General features: G+C 37.0%; 1 protein-coding gene across 1 annotated transcript in view; it reads right to left on the minus strand.

The window, feature by feature from the left end:
* Positions 1–19,457, minus strand: part of HDX (highly divergent homeobox) — a 231,231-nt gene that overhangs the window by 47,906 nt on the left and 163,868 nt on the right. The gene's annotated exons all lie outside the window — the stretch shown is intronic.

Consider the following 19,457-nt stretch of genomic DNA (forward strand, 5'->3'; position numbering starts at 1 on the left):
TCTTTTCTGTTTTCTATGGATATCAAAGTGTTCCAGAAACACTTTTTGAAGACTTCTCCATTAAATTCCGTTTGCATCTTTGTCAGAGATCAACTAAGCTGTTCATACTTGTGCAGGGCTATTTCTGGGTTTTGTCATCTGTTTCACTGATCTGTATATGTATCTTCCTGTGAATACCACATAGTCTTGAAATTATATAGATGGATTTCTTCCACTTCATTCTTTTTTTCTAGAATTATTTTAATTATACTAGCATGTTTCCTTTCCATATGAATCTTGGAATTTTCTGGTCTATATCAATCAAAAATATTGTTGAAACTTTTATAAGAATTATGTTAAACCTGCACATTAATTTTGGACAAATTTACATTTTTACTATGTTGAGTCTTTCAGTCCATGAACACAGATGTCTTTCCATTTATTTAGAATTTCTTTGATTTCTTTCATCAATGTTTTGTAGTTTTCAGCATAAAAAGTTCTATACATGTTTTGTTAGATTTACATTAAGTATTTGACTTTTTTCAGTGATTGAGAATAGTATTATATGTTTTATTTCAGTTTCGATATGTTCATTTTTACTGTATAAACAAGCAGTTGATTTTTGTATGTTGATCTTGTATCCAGAGACCTTACTAAATTCACCAGTGCATTTTGAAGAGATGGCACTCTCTCAGACGACAAAAGTAAAAGCAGAGTTGCCTTTGAGCTGCCCTGTTCATTAGCATAACAACAGAGGCACCTGTGGAAGGATATAACCTGGAAGTCAGCTTTTGGCTGCACTTAATCATAAACTTTGAGCCCCTGAACAGTTGTGAAACTGCTTTTCTGGAACAAACTTATACTAGCCACAGCAAGGCAAGACTCTCCCCTAGTCTGAGTCCCTAAATTGGTAGTTTCAAATCCCAGCTGGCATGCCTGAGACAAAACACAGGAATGGAGATTGCTTACTTACAGACAGGGTAAAAGAGGTGTTCTGACAGAGGCCTGGGACACAAAAGTGGAGAATGTTCACTCTTCTGTGAAGGCTTCCCGAACAGTGGCAGGAATGAATTTGCCTCTCCAGAGACAAGAAAGCCAGTAGACATATTTGCCCATGTTAATCAGCACAGATAGACTTCATTGAACAACACAGTACCCCCAATGAGCCACATAAACCACGCCCCACCCCCACTGTGCCCTGCAGGTGCATCTTTACTAGGACAAATCAGCCTAAGAACCAGAGCAGCAGGTCCCTCCCCCAGAAGACCAGCACAAAACTCCCACATACACCAAGTCTACTGATCATAGAGTACTGCAAAACTTCAGCTCTAAAGGAAATACAATCTAGCTTTTCTGACAAGCAGGCCAAAACACATTTAGTTAAAATTTGCCACACACTGGAGAAGGTCCAAACACCCTATTGCAGGCAAGGAAAAACTCTGCACAGGATGGGTCTGAGGGAAGGAGCAGAAGAACAGTAGAGTGCAAAGAGCATACACCAATAAAACTTTCTCAAGTGCCAGGTCCTGAACAGTGTATCACTTCTTCTTAATATAGCCATTATTCTCAGGAGCAGGAAACATAATAGGCTTTCCTAACACAGAGAAGGCAGAAATATTGGTGAAATGCCAGGATGGATGAATTCATCTCAAATGAAAGAACAAGAAGTCATAGCCAGGGATCTAATCAAAACAGATGTATGTCATGTGCCTGGGCAAGAATTTAAAATAGTAATCACAAGGACACTAGCTGGGCTTGAGAAAAGCATAGAAGAAACTACTAAGTCCATTACTGCAGAGATAAAAGAACTAAAACTAGGCAGGCTGGAATAAAAACTGCTATAAACAAGATATAAAAGCAATTGCATGTAATGACAACAAAGATGGAAGAAGCAGAGGAACAAATGAATGATATGGAAGATAAAATTATGGAAATAAATAAGCTGAAAAGAAGAGGGAATGAAAAACATTAGATCACAAATGTAGACTTAGGGAACTCAGTGAATCCCTAAAGCATAATAACTTATGTAAAATAGGAACCCCAGAAAAAGAAGAGAGGGAAAAAGGGGCAGAATGTTTATTTCAGCAAATTACAGCTGAAAACTTCCCTTCCCTGGAAATTGAAATCCAGGAGGCATGGAGAACTTCAATGAAAATCAATAAAAGCCAGTCAATACCAAGACAAATCATAGTAAAATTTGCAAACTACAAAGATAAGGAAAGAATCCTGAAAGCAGTAAGGGGAAAAAGTCCTTAACCTATAAGGCAAGACAAATAAGTTTTGAAGTAGACCTCCCAACACAGAAAATTGGCAGGACAGAAGAGAGTGGTATAATACATTCAATGTGCTAAATGGGAAAAATACACAGTCAAGAATACTTTATTCAGCAAGGCTGTCACTCAGAATAAAAGGAGAGACAATTTCTTCTTCAAGAACCCTCCAAGTTAGAGGAGTTCATGAACACTAAACCAGCCCTGCAAGAAATATTAAAGGGGATACCTTGAGTGGGAAAGCAAAGACTATAATGGAACAGAGAACACCTCCAAAACACCAAATTTATGGGTAATACAATTGGACTAAATTCATATCTATTGATAATCATTCTGAAAGTAAATGGACTAAATGCTCCAATCAAAAGACACAGAGCATAACAATGGATTAAAAATACAGCATCAATATTTCATAAAAACCCTCAACACAGTAGGTATAGAGGGAACATACCTTAACTTCATAAAGGTTATGTATGAAAGACCCACAACTAATGTCATCCTCATTGGGCAAAAACTGAGAGATTTTCCTCTATGGTCAGGAATAAGACAGGGATGTCTACTCTCACCATTGTTATTTAACATAGAACTGCAAGTCTTAGCTTCAGCAATCAGACCACAAAAGGAAATAAAAGGCATCCAATTCACCAAGGAAGATGACATGATACTCTATGTAAAAAAACGCAAAAGACTCCAAAAAATTTCTATAACTGATACACGAATTCAGGAATGTGGCAGGATATAAAATCAATGTACAGAAATCAGTTCCATTTCTATGCACTGATAATGAAGCAACTGGAGGAGAAAGGAAGAGCTAAAAGACCTGTCTTTTGAAAACTGTAGAACACTGATGAAAGTAATTGAAGAGGACACAAAGAAATGGGATGATATTCTATGCTCATGGAATGGAAGAAAAAATATTGTTGAAATGTATATACTCCCCAAAGCAATCTTCATATTTAATGCAATCCTTATCAAAATATCACCAGTATTTTTCACAGAGCTAAAACAAACAATCCTAAAACCTGTATGGGACAATGTTGAAAAAGAAAAGCAAAGCTGGAGGCATCACAATTCTGGACTTCAAGCTATATTACAAAGCTGTAGTCATCAAGACAGTACGCTACTGGAATAAAAGCCAATATGTAGATTCATGGAACAGAATAGAAAACCCATAAACAGACCCTCAATTCTTTGGTCAACTAATCTTTGTCAATGCAGGAAAGACCATCCAATGGGAAAAAGTCTCTTCAACAAATGATGTTGGCAAAACGGGACAGCAACATGCAAAAGAATGAAACTTGATCACATTCTTTTACCATACACAAAAATAAATTCAAAATGGGTGAAATGCCTAATTGTGAGACCAGAAACAATCAAAATCCTAGAGGAAAACACAAGCAGCAACCTCTTTGATCTTGACTGCAACAACTTCTTACAAGACACGATTCTAAAGGCAAGGGAAACAAAAGCAAAAATGAACTATTGAGACTTCATCCAGATAAAAGTCTTCTATACAATGAAGGTAACAATCAACAAAACTAAAAGACCACCTAAGGAATGGGAGGAGATATTAGAAAATAGCACTTCAGATAAAAGGCTAGTATCCAAAAAACTATAAAGATCTTATCAAACTCAATACCCAAAAATAAATACTCCAATTAAGAAATGGGAAGAAGACATGAGTAGACATTTTTCCAAAGAAGATATGCAGATGGCTAACAAACACATGAAAAGATAATGAGCATCAGTAATCACTAGGTAAATACATCATAATTATGAGATACCACCTCACAACCTGTCAGAATGGCTAAAGCTAACAACATAAGACACAACAGCTGTCAGAAAAAATGTGGGCAAAGGGGAACCCTTTCATACTTTTGGCAGGAATACAAACTCGTGCAGTCTCTCTGGAAAACCATGTAGATTCCTCAAAAAAAGTTAAAATTTGAATTACCTTTTCATCCAGCAATTTCACTCCTAGGAATTTACCCAAAGGATGCAAAAGTACTGATTCAGAGGGGCATGTGCATTCCTATGTTTATAGCAGCATTATCAACAATAGCCATAGTATGGATAGAGCAGAGTTCTCCATTGACTGATGAATGAATAAAGCAGATGTAGTAGTAAGACAAAATCATAGAGGAACACAAACCATAAGAATCTCTAAACTATAGGAAATGAACTGAGGATAACTGGAGGGGAGGCGGTTGGGAGGATGGGATTACTGGGTGATGGGCATTAAGGAGCGTACTTAATGTAATGAGCACTGGGTGTTATATACAACTGATGAATCATAAAGTTCTACCTCTGAAACTAAAACAAAACAAAACAAAAAGATGTGAGATACATACGCACATATGCACACACAGAATGAAATATTACAGAGCCATCAAAAGGAATGAAATCTTGCCATTTGCAATGACATGGATGGAGCTAGAAAGTATTATGCTAAGTAAAATAAGTCTGTCAGTGAAACCAAATACCATATAGTTTCACTCATACATGGAATTTAGGAAGCAAAATAGACGAACACAGGGAAGGGGAAAAATAAAGATTGACGGAGGCAAACCACAAGAGACTCTTAAAAATAGAGAACAAACTGAGGGTTGATGGAAGGGTGTGTGTGTGGGGGATGGGCTAAATGGATGACAAGTATTAAGGAGGGCGCTTGTTGAGGTGAACACTGGGTGTTATATGTAAGTGAGGAATCACTAAATTTTACATATGTAATGAATTTTACCATATATGTCAACTAACTAGAAATTAAATTAAATCTTGAAATACAATTAATTTATTATTGAAGTAAAATTGGCTTATAATGTTACATTACCTTCAGATATACAACATATTGATTTACAATTCTGTACAGTCCTCAATGATCACCAAGATAAATGTAGTAATTGGTAATATATATACATACATGTTATATATAGTACACACCAAATTTTATTTTATTTTTTTTACTACTTTTTTCTACAAACTTATTACTGAAGTGAAATTGACATATATATATATATATATATTTTTTTCTATTTCAAGGTTTATTTTCCACTGAATTGCCATGTAGTTTTGTCAAAGGTAAATTGACTATATTTATGTGAATTTACTTTTAGGCTCTCTATTCTTCTCTATTGTTTATTTTTTTATACTTCTGCCATGCCACAATGTGCTTTTTTTTTTCAACTAGACTCTCTGCTATGAGAGTTAATTTTTTTTATTGGAGTTCAATTTGCCAACATATAGCATAATACCCAGTGCTCATCCCGCCAAGTGCCCCCCCTCACTGCCCGTCACCCAGTCACCCCAACCTCGGGCCCACCTCCCCTTCACTACCCCTTGTTCATTTCCCAGAGTTAGGTGTCTCTCATGTTTTGTCACCCTCACTGATATTTTCTCATTTTCTCTCCTTTCCCTTTATTCCCTTTCACTTTTTTTATATTCCCCAAATGAATGAGACCATATAATGTTTGCCTTCTCCGATTGACTTATTTCACTCAGCATAATACCCTCCAGTTCCATCCACGTCGAAGCAAATGGTGGGTATTTGTTGTTTCTAATGGCTTAGTAATATTCCATTGTATACATAGACCACATCTTCTTTATCCATTCATCTTTTGATGGACACCGAGGCTCCTTCCACAGTTTGGCTACTGTGGACATTGCTGCTAGAAACATCGGGGTGCAGGTGTCCCAGCATTTCACTTCATCTGTATCTTTGGGGTAAATCCCCACCAGTGCAATTGCTGGGTCGTAGGGCAGATCTATTTTTATAACTATTTTTTTAAGATTTTATTTATTCATTCATGATAGACAGACAGAGAGAGAGAGAGAGAGAGAGAGAGAGAGAGAGAGAGAGGCAGAGACACAGGCAGAGGGAAAAGCCGGCTCCATACAGGGAGCCTGATGCAGGACTCGATCCCGGGACTCCAGGATCGTGCCCTGGGCCAAAGGCAGGCGCCAAACCGCTGAGCCATCCAGGGATCCCCAGATCTATTTTTAACACTTTCAGGAACCTCCACACAGTTTTCCAGAGTGGCTGTACCAATTCACATTCCCACCAACGGTGCAAGAGGGTTCCCCTTTCTCCACATCCTCTCCAACATTTGTGGTTTCCTGTCTTGTGAATTTTCACCATTCTCACTGGTGTGAGGTGGTATCTCAGTGTGGTTTTGATTTGTATTTCCCTGATGGCAAGTGACGCGGAGCATTTTTTCTTGTGCTTGTTGGCCATGTCTATGTCTTCCTCTGTGAGATTTCTGTTCATGTCTTTTGCCCATTTCATGATTGGATTCTTTGTTTCTTTGCTGTTGAGTTTAATAAGTTCTTTAGAGATCTTGGATACTAGCCCTTTATCTGATACATCATTTGCAAATATCTTCTCCCATTCTGTAGGTTGTCTTTGAGTTTTGTTAACTGTTTCTTTTGCTGTGCAGAAGCTTTTGATCTTGATGAAGTCCCAATAATTCATTTTTGCTTTTGTTTCCCTTGCCTTCATGGATGTATCTTGCAAGAAGTTGCTGTGGCCAATTAAAAAAGTGTGTTGCCTGTGTTCTCCTCTAGGATTTTGATTGAATCTTGTCTCACATTTAGATCTTTCATCCATTTTGAGTTTATCTTTGTGTATGGTGTAAGAGAACGGTCTAGTTACATTCTTCTGCATGTGGATGTCCAATTTTCCCAGCACCATTTATTGAAGAGACTGTCTTTTTCCCAGTGTTTTAATTAGTGTAGCTTTTGTTAAGTTTTGACGTTTGGTAGTTTCAGTCCTCTGTTCATTCTTTTTTTTAAAGATTTTATTTATTTATTCATAGACACATAGAGAGAGGCAGAGACACAGGCAGAGGGAGAGAAGCAGGCTCCATGCAGGGAGCCCGATGTGAGAGAGCATGAGCAGGGAGGAGGAGCAGAGAGAGAGAGAGAGAGAGAGAGAGAGAGAGAGAGAGAGAGAGAAGAGTTCCATGGGCACTTAAAAGAAATGTGTATGTTACTGTTGTTTGGTTGTGTTCTATAAATGTCCATTAGATCCTGTTAATTAAAGGTAGTTTTATCTTTGGATGCACACAAAGCTGTACATAATTAATGTATACAACCTGATGGGCTTGAAGTATACACCTGTGAAACAATCCCCACAATCACAAACCTCTACATCATTACCAAGTTTCCTCTTATTTTTAAATTTGTATTATTATTATTATTAATTATTATTATTATTACTAGTAGTAGTAGTAATATTTGATAATAACTAACCCCCTTGACAAATTTTTAAGAATACAATACAATATTTTTTACTATAGGTACCATGCTGTGCAGTAGATTTCTAGGACTTATTCATCATCTTCTGTAACTGAAAATTTGTGTATACTTTGACTAATTCCTCCCCATTACCCTCTGCCCTCACCCCTTGGTAAACACTATTCCACTCTCCATTTCTATGAATTTACCTATTTATATTTATCACATCAGTGGTATTATGTAGCAATTGTCCTTCTGTGTCTGGTTTATTTCTTAGCACAATATCCTCCAGTTTCACCCATATTGTTGCAAGGCTTTTAAGGCTAAATGATATTCCATTGTTTGTATGGTCTGCATTTTCTTTATCCATTCATCTGTTAATGGGCATTAGGTTGCTTCCATGTAGCTTTAATGAAAATGGGCTGCAGGTATCTCTTTGAGATATTAGTTTAAATTTCTTTGGATATATTCCCAGAGACAAGATTTTTTAAAAAAAGATTTTATTTATTTATTCATGAGACACACACACACACACACACACACACAGAGAGAGAGAGAGAGAGAGAGAGAGAGAGAGAGAGAGAGAGAGGCAGAGACACAGGCAAAGGGAGAAAGACTGATGGATCATATAGTAATTCTATTTTTAGTTTTTTTGTGGTACCTCGATAAGGTTTCCCATACTGACTGCACCAATTTAAAGTCCCATCAGCAGTGTTCCTTTTTTCCCACATTCTCTCCAAAATTTGTTATCTTGTACTTAACTGCTAATAGTCATCCTAGTAGGTGTGAGGTGATACCTCATTATGCTTTTAATTTGCACTTACTTGATGAATAATGATATTGCATACCTTTTCATATATTTGTTGGCCATTTATATGTCTTTGAAAAAATGCCTATTCAGTTCCTTTGCCCATTTTAAAATCAAGTCACCTATCTATCATCTATCTATCTATCTATCTATCTATCTATCTATCTATTATCTCCCCATCTATCATTTATATATCATATATATTTTGACAGAATTACATAAGGGAAAAAAATCTAGATTTTCTACTTGGTTTTCATTGCCACCCAATAGAGGAAAAGATTTTTTTTTTTACTTTTGGTTGGATATGGAATTCCAATATCTCTACTATATCTCCTCTAACACTACCTCAGTGATGAACGGGAAGAAGTCCTCATTAACTTTAAATGGGGGTGGGGGTGAAAACCCTCTACTGACATGACAGAGAGAGAGGAAAGGAGAATTTTTAATGCCCAGCTCTGCACACTTTATTCTCTGACACCACTCTGAAAATGGTTGGGCCATCTAGTAGCCTGGTGAGAGCACAAGACTAAGCCCTTCACTTGGTCATTTCTGATAGGGGTTTGGATGCATATTTTTCTGTGGTATTTGGCTGGAGAGGTTATTGTCTAAATGTTTACTCTTGGTAAGCTGTCCTTTTCCTGCGTCTCTGTCTGGATAGAACAAACTTTTTTGGGAGGAGAGGGATTGTTGTTATTTGCACCCATGGGTATTTCTGGGTTGCCAGCTTCTTTAATATCCAATATGGGGTATATGAGGGAAAAAGAAAACCCAAGGAACTCATCATCACTGTGTGATTTCTTAGTTCCTTTGGTTTCTAGCAGATGTGACTTATTTGCACTCTTCACATTCTTCCTAGGTATGTTTTATATATAATGGTGAGGAATTTTTGTTGCAGATAGTGGGGAGAATAAGGAGAATTTTGTCTACTCCATCTTTTTGGAAGCGGCAGTCTAAAACCAATTTTATTTTATTTTTATTTTTATTTATTTCTTAAATTTTTTTTTAAATTTTTATTTATTTATGATAGTCATCACAGAGAGAGAGAGAGGCAGAGACACAGGCAGAGGGAGAAGCAGGCTCCATGCACCGGGAGCCCGACGTGGGACTCGATCCCGGGTCTCCAGGATCGCGCCCTGGGCCAAAGGCAGGCGCCAAACCGCTGCGCCACCCAGGGATCCCCTATTTTTAAAATTTTTAAATTTATTTATGATAGTCACACACACACACACACACAGAGAGAGAGAGAGAGAGAGAGAGACAGAGACAGAGACAGAGACACAGGCAGAGGGAGAAACAGGCTCCATGCACCGGGAGCCCAACGCGGGATTCGATCCTGGGTCTCCAGGATCGCACCCTGGGACAAAGGCAGGCGCTAAACCACTGCGCCACCCAGGGATCCCTAAAACCAATTTTATTTTCAAGTTTCTTCTGTATTTTTTTAAAAGCTGATTTTATATGACTAGAATTTATAAGCTTTATAGTTTTGCCATACCAATCTACAAAATAGAATTGGCATGACAATATGCAAAGTGCAAATATATTTCTTAAAACTTATGTATTCTCTTTCAGTGTAGAAAGCCATTCAATATTTCATAGTATCCACTCTAAATTTGATTATGGTACCCTTTCTTTTTGTACCAAGCAGTATTTCTTCCATTCAAGGCCTACATAAATACACATGAATATATTCTCTAATATAATTTATTTATTTTAAAGACTATTTATTTGAGAGAGAGAGAGTTCACCTGTGTGCACATGTGCAGTAGTGGAGGGAGGGGTAGAGGGGGAGAAAGAAGGACAAACAGACTCCACGCTGAGCACAGAACCCAGTGCAGGGCTTGATCTCATGATCAAGCCACCAGGAGGCCCTCTAATATAAAGAATAAATGAAGTTAATTTTATACTTGGTATGCCTTTGCAAGAGAAAATGCAGAGCAAAACAGAAATATTCAGGTAGTCAAAGAAGACTAGATCTTCTATATATTTGTTGGAGGCCATTTTTCTTCAAATTCAGAAAGTGTAGTTCCTTCAGTGCTAAATGTGATGCCTGAAGCACATGGATTGTTTTGTAGACTCTCAAGTGAAAATTACCCAGTAAAAAGGAATATATATATATATATATATATATATATATATATATATATATACTTTTCTAATATCCTTGATAGGAAAAGTACTAGTTCTAAGAATATGGTTCCATTTCAATTTCTTATTATATGGTGTAATTGAAATGAAATACTAGAATTCCAGAACAAACAAAAAGCAGCAACTTCTTAATAAACTCTACTAAATTGTTATGTACTTTCACTATTTTTTGGTCTATGAATACTGATGTTTATCAAATTCTAAATTCAGAAATTTATCACGTATAAAAATCCCAGTTACTGATGCTTGTGAAAATAATGGTGTGGGAAAAAGAATGAAGATAAGAGTTTCTTCACAATGTTTCCTGTTTCCTTTGATCATAAAAGTTTGGGAAGAGAAAAGAAATTAATAACCAAAGTTAAGACATACTTAGATAATAATACACTTATACTTGGTGACTTAAATGTAGCACAATATTTATGCTCCGAATGTGGGAGCTGCCAAGTATATAAATCAATTTATAACCAAAGACATACTTAGATAATAATACACTTATACTTGGTGCCTTGAATATAGCACTTTATACAATCGACAGATCTTCTAAGCACAACATCTCCAAAGAAACAAGAGCTTTAAATGATACACTGGACCAGATAGATTTCACAGATATCTACAGAGCTTTACATCCAAACTCCACTGAATACACCTTCTTCTCAAGTGCACATGGCATTTTCTCCAGAATAGACCACATACAGGGTCACAAATCAGGTCTTAACCGATACCAAAAGGTTGGGATCATCTCCTGCATATTCGCAGACAATAATCCTTTGAAATTAGAACTGAATCAAAAGAAGAAGTTCGGAAGGATTTCAAGCACGTGGAGGTTAAGGACCATCCTGCAAAAAGATGAAAGGGTCAGCCAGGAAATTAGGGAAGAATTAAAAAGATTCATGGAAACTAATGAGAAGGAAGATACAACCGTTCAAAATCTTTGGGATGCAGCAAAAGCAGTTCTGAGGGGGACATACATAGGAACACAAGCATCCATCCCAAAAGTGGTGAGAACTCAAATACAAAAGCTAACCTTGCACCTAAAGGAGCTGGAGAAAAAATAGCAAATAGATCCTACACCCAGCAGAAGAGAGTTAATAAAGATTCAAACAGAACTCAATGAAATAGAGACCAGAAGAACTGTGGAACAGATTAACAAAACCAGTAGTTGGTTCTTTGAAAGAATTAATAAGATAGATGAATTCTTAGCCAGTCTTATTAAAGAGAGAAAAGATTCAATTAATAAAATCATGAATGAGAAAGGAGAGATCACCACAAACACCAAGGGAATAAACACATATTATGAGCAGCTATACGCCAATAAATTAGGCAACCTAGAAGAAATGAACGCATTTCTGGAAAACCATGAACTACCAAAACTGGAACAGGAAGAAGAAAACCTGAACAGACCAATAACTAGGGAGGAAATTGAAGCAGTCATCAAAAACCTCTCAAGACACAAAAGTACAGGGCCAGATGGCTTCCCAGGGGAATTCTATCAAACGTTTAAAGAAGAAAACAGGGATCCCTGGGTGGCGCAGTGGTTTAGCGCCTGCCTTTGGCCTAGGGCGTGATCCTGGAGACCCGGGATCGAATCCCACGTCAGGCTCCCGGTGCATGGAGCCTGCTTCTCCCTCTGCCTGTGTCTCTGCCTCTCTCTCTCTCTCTCTCTCTCTCTCTGTGTGTGTGTGTGTGTGTGTGTGTGTGACTATCATAAATAAAAATTAAAAAAAATAAAGAAGAAAACATACCTATACTACTAAAGCTGTTCCGAAAAATAAAAAGAGATGGAATACTTCCAAACTCGTTCTATGAGGACAGCATCACCTTAATTACAAAACCAGACAAAGACCCCACCAAAAAGGAGAATTACAGACCAATATCCCTGATGAACATGGATGAAAAAATTCTCAACAAGATACTAGTCAATAGGATACAACGTTACATTAAGAAGATTATTCACCATGACCGAGTGGGATTTATCCCCAAGATGCAAGGCTGGTTCAACACACTTAAAGCAATCAATGTGTTTGATCATATCTGCAAGTGAAAAAACAAGATGATATGATCCTCTCAATAGATGCAGAGAAAGCATTTGAAAAATACAGCATCCATTCCTGATCAAAACTCTTCAGAGTGTAGGGATAGAGGGAACATTCCTCAACATCTTAAAAGCCATCTACGAAAAGCCCACAGCAAATACCATTCTCAATGGGGAAACACTGGGAGCCTTTCCCCTAAGATCAGGAACAAGACAGGGATGTCCACTCTCACCACTGCTATTCAACATAGTGCTGCAAGTCCTAGCCTCAGCAATCAGACAACAAAAAGAAATAAAAGGCATTCAAATTGGCAAAGAAGACGTCAAAATCTCCCTCTTCGAAGATGACATAATACTATACCTAGAAAACCCAAAAAGTCTACCCCAGGATTGCTAGAGCTCATACAGCAATTCGGCAGTGTGGCAGGGTACAAACCAATGCCTAGAAGTCAGTGGCATTTCTATACCCTAACAATGAGACTGAATAAAGAGAAATTAAGGAGTCAATCCCACTTACAATTGCACCCAAAAGCATAAGATACCTGGGAATAAACCTCATCAAAGAAGTAAAGGATCTATACCCTAAAAACTACAGAACACTTCTGAAAGAAATTGAGGAAGACACAACGAGATGGAAACATATTCCATGCTCATGGATTGTAAGAATTAATATTGTGAAAATGTCAGTGTTACCCAGGGCAATTTACACATTTAATGCAATCCCTATCAAAATAACATGGACTTTCCTCAGAGAATTGTAACAAATTATTTTAAGATTTGTGTGGAATCAGAAAAGACCCCGAAAACCAGGGGAATTTTAAAAAAGAAAACCATATCTGGGGGCATCACAATGCCAGATTTCAGGTTGTACTACAAAGCTGTGGTCATCAACACAGTGTGGTACTGGCACAAAAACAGACACATAGATCAATGGAACAGAATAGAGAATCCAGAATGTACCCTCAACTTTATGGTCAACTAATATTTGACAAAGGAGAAAGGACTATCCATTGGAAGAAAGACAGTGTCTTTAATAAATGGTGTTGGGAAAATTGGACATCCACATGCAGAAGAATGAAACAGACCACTCTCTTGCACCATACACAAAGATAAACTCAAAATGGATGAAAGATCTAAATGTGAGACAAGATTCCATCAAAATCCTAGAGGAGAACACAGGCAACACCCTTTTTGAACTTGGCCACAATAACTTCCTGCAAGATACATCCATGAAGGCAAGAGAAACAAAAGCAAAAATGAACTGTTGGGCTTCATCAAGATAAGAAGCTTTTGCACAACAAAAGAAACAGTCAACAAAACTAAGACAACCTACAGAATGGGAGAAGATATTTGCAAATGACCTATCAGATAAAGGACTAGTATCTAGGATCTATAAAGAACTTATTAAACTCAACAGCAAAGAAACAAAGAATCCAATCATGAAATGGGCAAAAGACATGAACAGAAATCTCACAGAGGAAGACATAGACATGGCCAACACGCACATGAGAAAATGCTGTGCATCACTTGCCATCAGGGAGATACAAATCAAAACCACACTGAGATACCTCCTCACACCAGTGAGATGGGGAAAATTAACAAGGCAGGAAACCACAAATGTTGGAGAGGATGTGGAGAAAGAGGAACCCTCTTGCACTGTTGGTGGGAATGTGAACTGGTTCCAGCACTCTGGAAAACTGTGTGGAAATTCCTCAAAGAGTTAAAAATAGATCGGAGCCCTGGTGTCCATTGAAAGATGAATGGATAAAGAAGATGTGGTATATGTATACAATGGAATATTACTCAGCCATTAGAAATGACAAATACCCACCATTTGTTTCGATTTGGATGGAATGGAGGGTATTATGGTGAATGAAATCAATTGGAGAAGGACAAAGATTATATTGTCTATTTCATTTGGGGAATATAAAAAATAGTGAAAGGGAATAAAGGGGAATGGAGAAAAAAATGAGTGGGAAATGTCAGAGAGGGAGACAGAACATGAGAGACTCCTAACTCTGGGAAACGAACTAGAGGTAGTGGAAAGGGAGGGGGGTGGGGGGTTGAGGCGACTTGGTAATGGGCACTGAGGGGGGCACTTGATGGGACGAGCCCTGGGTGTTATGCTGTATGTTTGCAAATTTAAGTTCAATTAAAAAATATGTAAAATAATAAAAAAGAGAAACTAATGAAATAGAAACAAAAAGAATAATAGAATAAATCAATGAAACTAAGGGCTGGTTCTTTGAAGATTTAATAAGATTTTTAAACCCCTCCTCAGACTTATCAAGGAGAAAAAAGAAAGGACCAAATAAATAAAATCATAAATAAAAGAGGAGAGATCACAAGATGTTGCTTGTCTTCAACATCAAAGAAATGCAAGCAATTCTAAGAACACATTTTGTGCAATGATATGCCAACAAATTAGGCAATCTGGAAAAAAAAATGGGTACATTCCTCGAGATTTATAAACCACCAAAGCTGAAATAGGACGAAATAGAAAATTTGAACTGACCCATATCCAGCAAGGAAATTGAAGCAGTAATCAAAAACCTCTCAACAAATAAGCCAGGGCTGGATGGCTTGCCAGGGGAATTCTACCAAACATTTTAAAGAAGAATATATACCTATTTTTCTGAAGGTGTTTCAAAAAATAGAAATGGGAGGGAAATTTCCAAACTCTTTCTTTAAGCCCAGCCTTACCTCAGTCCCCAAACCAGACAAAGTCCCCACCAAAAAGGAGAATTACAGACCAATATCCCTGATGAACTTGGATGCCAAAATTCTCACCAATACAGTAGCCAATAGGATCCAACGGTATATTAAAAAGGATTCTTCATCATGAGCAACAGGGATTTATTCCTGGGCTGCAAGGTGGTTCAACAACTGCAAATCAATCACTGTGCTATGGTACATTAATAAAATAAAGTATAAGAACCATATGATCCTCTCAATAGATGAAGAAAAATCATTTGACAAAGTACAACATCTTTCCTTGATAAAAACTTTCCACAGTGTAGAGATAGAGGAAGCATACCTCAATATCGCAAAAGACATATATGAAAAGCCCACAACAAATATCATTCTCAATGGAGAAAAACTGAGAAACTTTCCCCTTAGGTCAGGAACATGGCAGGAATGTCTACTATTGCCAATGTGTTCAACATAGAACTAAAAGTCTTAGCCTCAGCAATCAGAAAACAAAAAGAAATAAAAGGCATCTGAAATGGAAAATAAGAAGTCAAACTCTCACACTTTGCAGAAGACATGAATCTCTATATGGAAAACTCAAAAGAATTCACCTCAAAATTGCTAGAACTCATATAAGAATTCAGCAATGTGGCTGGATATAAAATCAATGCACAGAAACCAGTTGCATTTTTATACACTGAGACTGAATAGAGAAACTAAGGAGTCAATCTCATTTACAATTGCACTGAAAACCATAGATACCTAGGTATAAACCAAAAGAGGCAAAAGATTGGTACTCAGAAAACTGTAGAACACTCATGAAAGAAATTGAAGAAAACACAGAGAAATGGAAAAAATTTCCATGCTCCTGGATTGGAAGAACAAATATTGTTAAAGTGTCTGTGATACCTAGAGCAATTTACACATTCAGTGCAATCCCTATCAAAATACCATCAACTTACTTTACAGACTTGGAACAAATAATTCTAAAATTTCTATGGAACCAGAAAAGATTCCAAATAGCCAGATGAATGTTGAAAAAGAAAACTAAAGCTGGTGGCTTCACAATTCTGGATTTAAGGTATATTACAAAGCTATAATCATCAAGACAGTATTGTACTTGCACAAAAACAGACACGTTGATCAATGGAAAATAATAGAGAAACCAGAAATGGACCCTCAACTCTATGGTCAACTAATTTTAGACAAAGTAGGAAAGAATATCCAGAGGATAAAGGACAGTTTATTCAACAAATGGTGTTGGGAAAATTGGACAGCCCCATGTAGAAGAATGAAACTGGACCATTTTCTTACACCATACTCAACAATAACCTCAAATGGGATGAAATACTTAATGTGAGACAGGATTTCATCAAAATCCTAGAGGAGAGGGACACCTAGGTGTCTCAGTGGTTAAGCATCTGCCTTTGGCTCAGGTCACGATCCCAGGATCCTGGGATCTAGTCCCTCATCGGGCTCGCTGCAGGGACGCTGTTTCTCCCTCTGCCTATGTCTCTGGCTCTCTCTCTTTGTCTCTCATGAATAAATAAATAAAATCTTTAAAAACTTCTAGAGGAGAACAGAGGCAGCAACCTCTTTGACTTGAGCCACAACAACTTCTTGGTAGACATGTCTCCAAAGGCAAGGGAAACAGAGGCTAAAATGGACCACTGGGACTTCATCAAGATAAAAACCTTTTGCAGAACAAAGGAAGTAACTGGAAAAACCGAAAGACAGCCAAAAGAATGGGAGAAGATATTTGCAAATGGCATATTAGATTAAAGGCTATTATCCAAAATCTATGGAGAACTTATCAAACTCAATACCCAAAGAAAAAACAATCCAGTCAAGAAATGGGCAAAATTTATGAACAAACATTTCTCCAAAGAATACATACAAATGGCCAACATACATATGAAAAAAAATGTTCAACATCACTTGGTATCAGAGAATTACAAATCAAAACCCACAATGAGATACCATCTCAGACCAGTCAAAATGGCTAAAATTAACAAGTCCATAAATGACAGTTGCTGGCAAGGATATGGAGAAGGGGGAACCCTCTTACACTGTTGGTGAGAATGTAAGCTGGTTCAGCCAATCCAGAAAATAGTATGGAGGTTCCTCAAAAAGTTGAAAACAGAGCTACCCTATGATCCAGGAATAACACTACTGTGTATCTACACCAATTATATAAATATAGTAATTTGAAGGTGTACCTGCACCCAAATGTTTATAACAGCAGTGTCCATAATAGCCAAATTGTGGAAGGAGCCATGATATCCTTCAACATATGAATGGATAAAGAAGATACACACACACACACACAATGGAATACTACTCAGCCATCAAAAAATAAAATCTTGCCATCTGCAATGATGTATATGGAACTAGCGGGTATTATGCTACGCGAAATAAGTCAATTAGAGAAAGATAATTATTGTATGATCTAACTTTATGTGGAATTTAAGAAGCAAAGCAGAGGATCATAGGGGAAGAAACAAAAAAATAAAACAAGATGATATCAGAGAAGGAGACAATCCATAAGAGATTCTTTTTTTTAAAGATTGTATTTATTTATTCATGAGAGACACAGAGATAGAAAGGCAGAGACATAGGCAGAGGGAGAAGCAGGCTCCATACAGGGAACCCGATGTGGGACTCGATCCCAGTACTCCAGGATCACTCCCTGAGCCGAAGTCAGATGCTTAACTGCTGAGCCACCCAGGCATCCCAAGAGACTCTTAATCATAGGACACAAACTGAGGGTCTCTGGAGAGAGAGAGTGGGGGGTCAGGCTAGCTGGGTGATGAATATTAAAGAGGGCATGTAAATTAATTAGCACTGGGTATTATATAAGACTGATGAATCACTGACCTCTGCTTCTGAAACCAGTAATGCATTATATACTAATTAAATGAATTTAAATAAAGTTGTAAAAAGAACTGATTGGTTGATATAACTACATAAGAATTAAAAATGTCTATAGTGAAAGTTACCACAGATAAAGTTAAGCATAAAACTAGAAACAAATATTTGTAACAAGAAGACATTGTTTTACCCATAATAAAGATATAAATAGCTCCTAAAACATCAATATAAAAGCAACCACATAGAATAACAGAAGAATTGTCAAAAGATACAAAGAAAACAAACCCAGAAGTAAATAAAATAAATATAAAACATGCCAATATAGGTCTAGTTTTATTTTTTAGCAGAATAAATAACTAAAATAAAAGACTATTTTTCTCCCACACAAAAAAATGGGAATATGGAACATGTTACTTTGCAGGGTTCCCTAGTCCTATTTTTGAATTGCTTTTTTCTTAAAATATTCTTCCTTAAAACGAATCAATATCTATTATCTTACTAATTCTAGGCATTAGTTCTGATTCTTCACTCTGGATCCACCTCATCCAAAATACCTTCTTCTATATTCCAGCTATCAATTATGTAGTTTTCTTTCCTCTTTCAAATTGAACATCCCTGTTTTTGAAACATGCAGTTTTCAACTATTTTATATGACCTGTGGGCAAATTATTTTATAATCTGTGCCTCAGTTTCCTTATCTGAGGAAGCTGCAAAATGAGGGAACTGTTTCCAAATATTTAGTGTCCTGGGTAATTTTGGTCCCTCCTGGATGCTCATCAATCTGTAAGATGATACTCTATCTTTTCAACTACAACCCATATATACTGGCAGCACAAATATAATGGCTATAAAAAATGAAGACTCTCAGGTCCTAAAAACTTATAAGTACATTTTGGTTGAAATAATATAAAACAATATTTAAAACTGCTGTTTGTTTAAATGTATACTATTATATATTTGTATGGTGGGAATGGTATATGTAGCATATATATGTAGAGGGTACAGTGTTCTGTTAAACATTCATTCCACAAATATTACTGAACATCAACTATATACCAAACACTGTTCTAGTTCTGGAATCTGAGTAATAAACAACCAGGCATAATATATGTCCTCATGGAACTCAAACTTACAATCTAGTAGAGACAAAAAATTTTTTTTTGTAAAGATTTTATTTATTTATTCATGAGAGACACGCAGAGAGAGGCAGACACAGGCAGAGGAAGAAGCAGGCTTCCTGCAAGGAGCCCAATGTGGGACTTGGTCCAGGATCCCAGGACCATGCCCCAAAGCCGAAGGCAGACACCCAACCACTGAGCCACCCAGGTATCCTGAGACAAAAAAAAATTTACAAGAAAATATAAATAACAAAATTTAATCAAGTATTATAAGACAAGGGATGTCTGAGTGGCTCAGAGGTTGAGCATCT

The sequence above is a fragment of the Nyctereutes procyonoides genome, unplaced genomic scaffold (assembly GCF_905146905.1).
Source record: "Nyctereutes procyonoides isolate TBG_1078 unplaced genomic scaffold, NYPRO_anot_genome, whole genome shotgun sequence".
Classification (NCBI taxonomy): domain Eukaryota; kingdom Metazoa; phylum Chordata; class Mammalia; order Carnivora; family Canidae; genus Nyctereutes; species Nyctereutes procyonoides.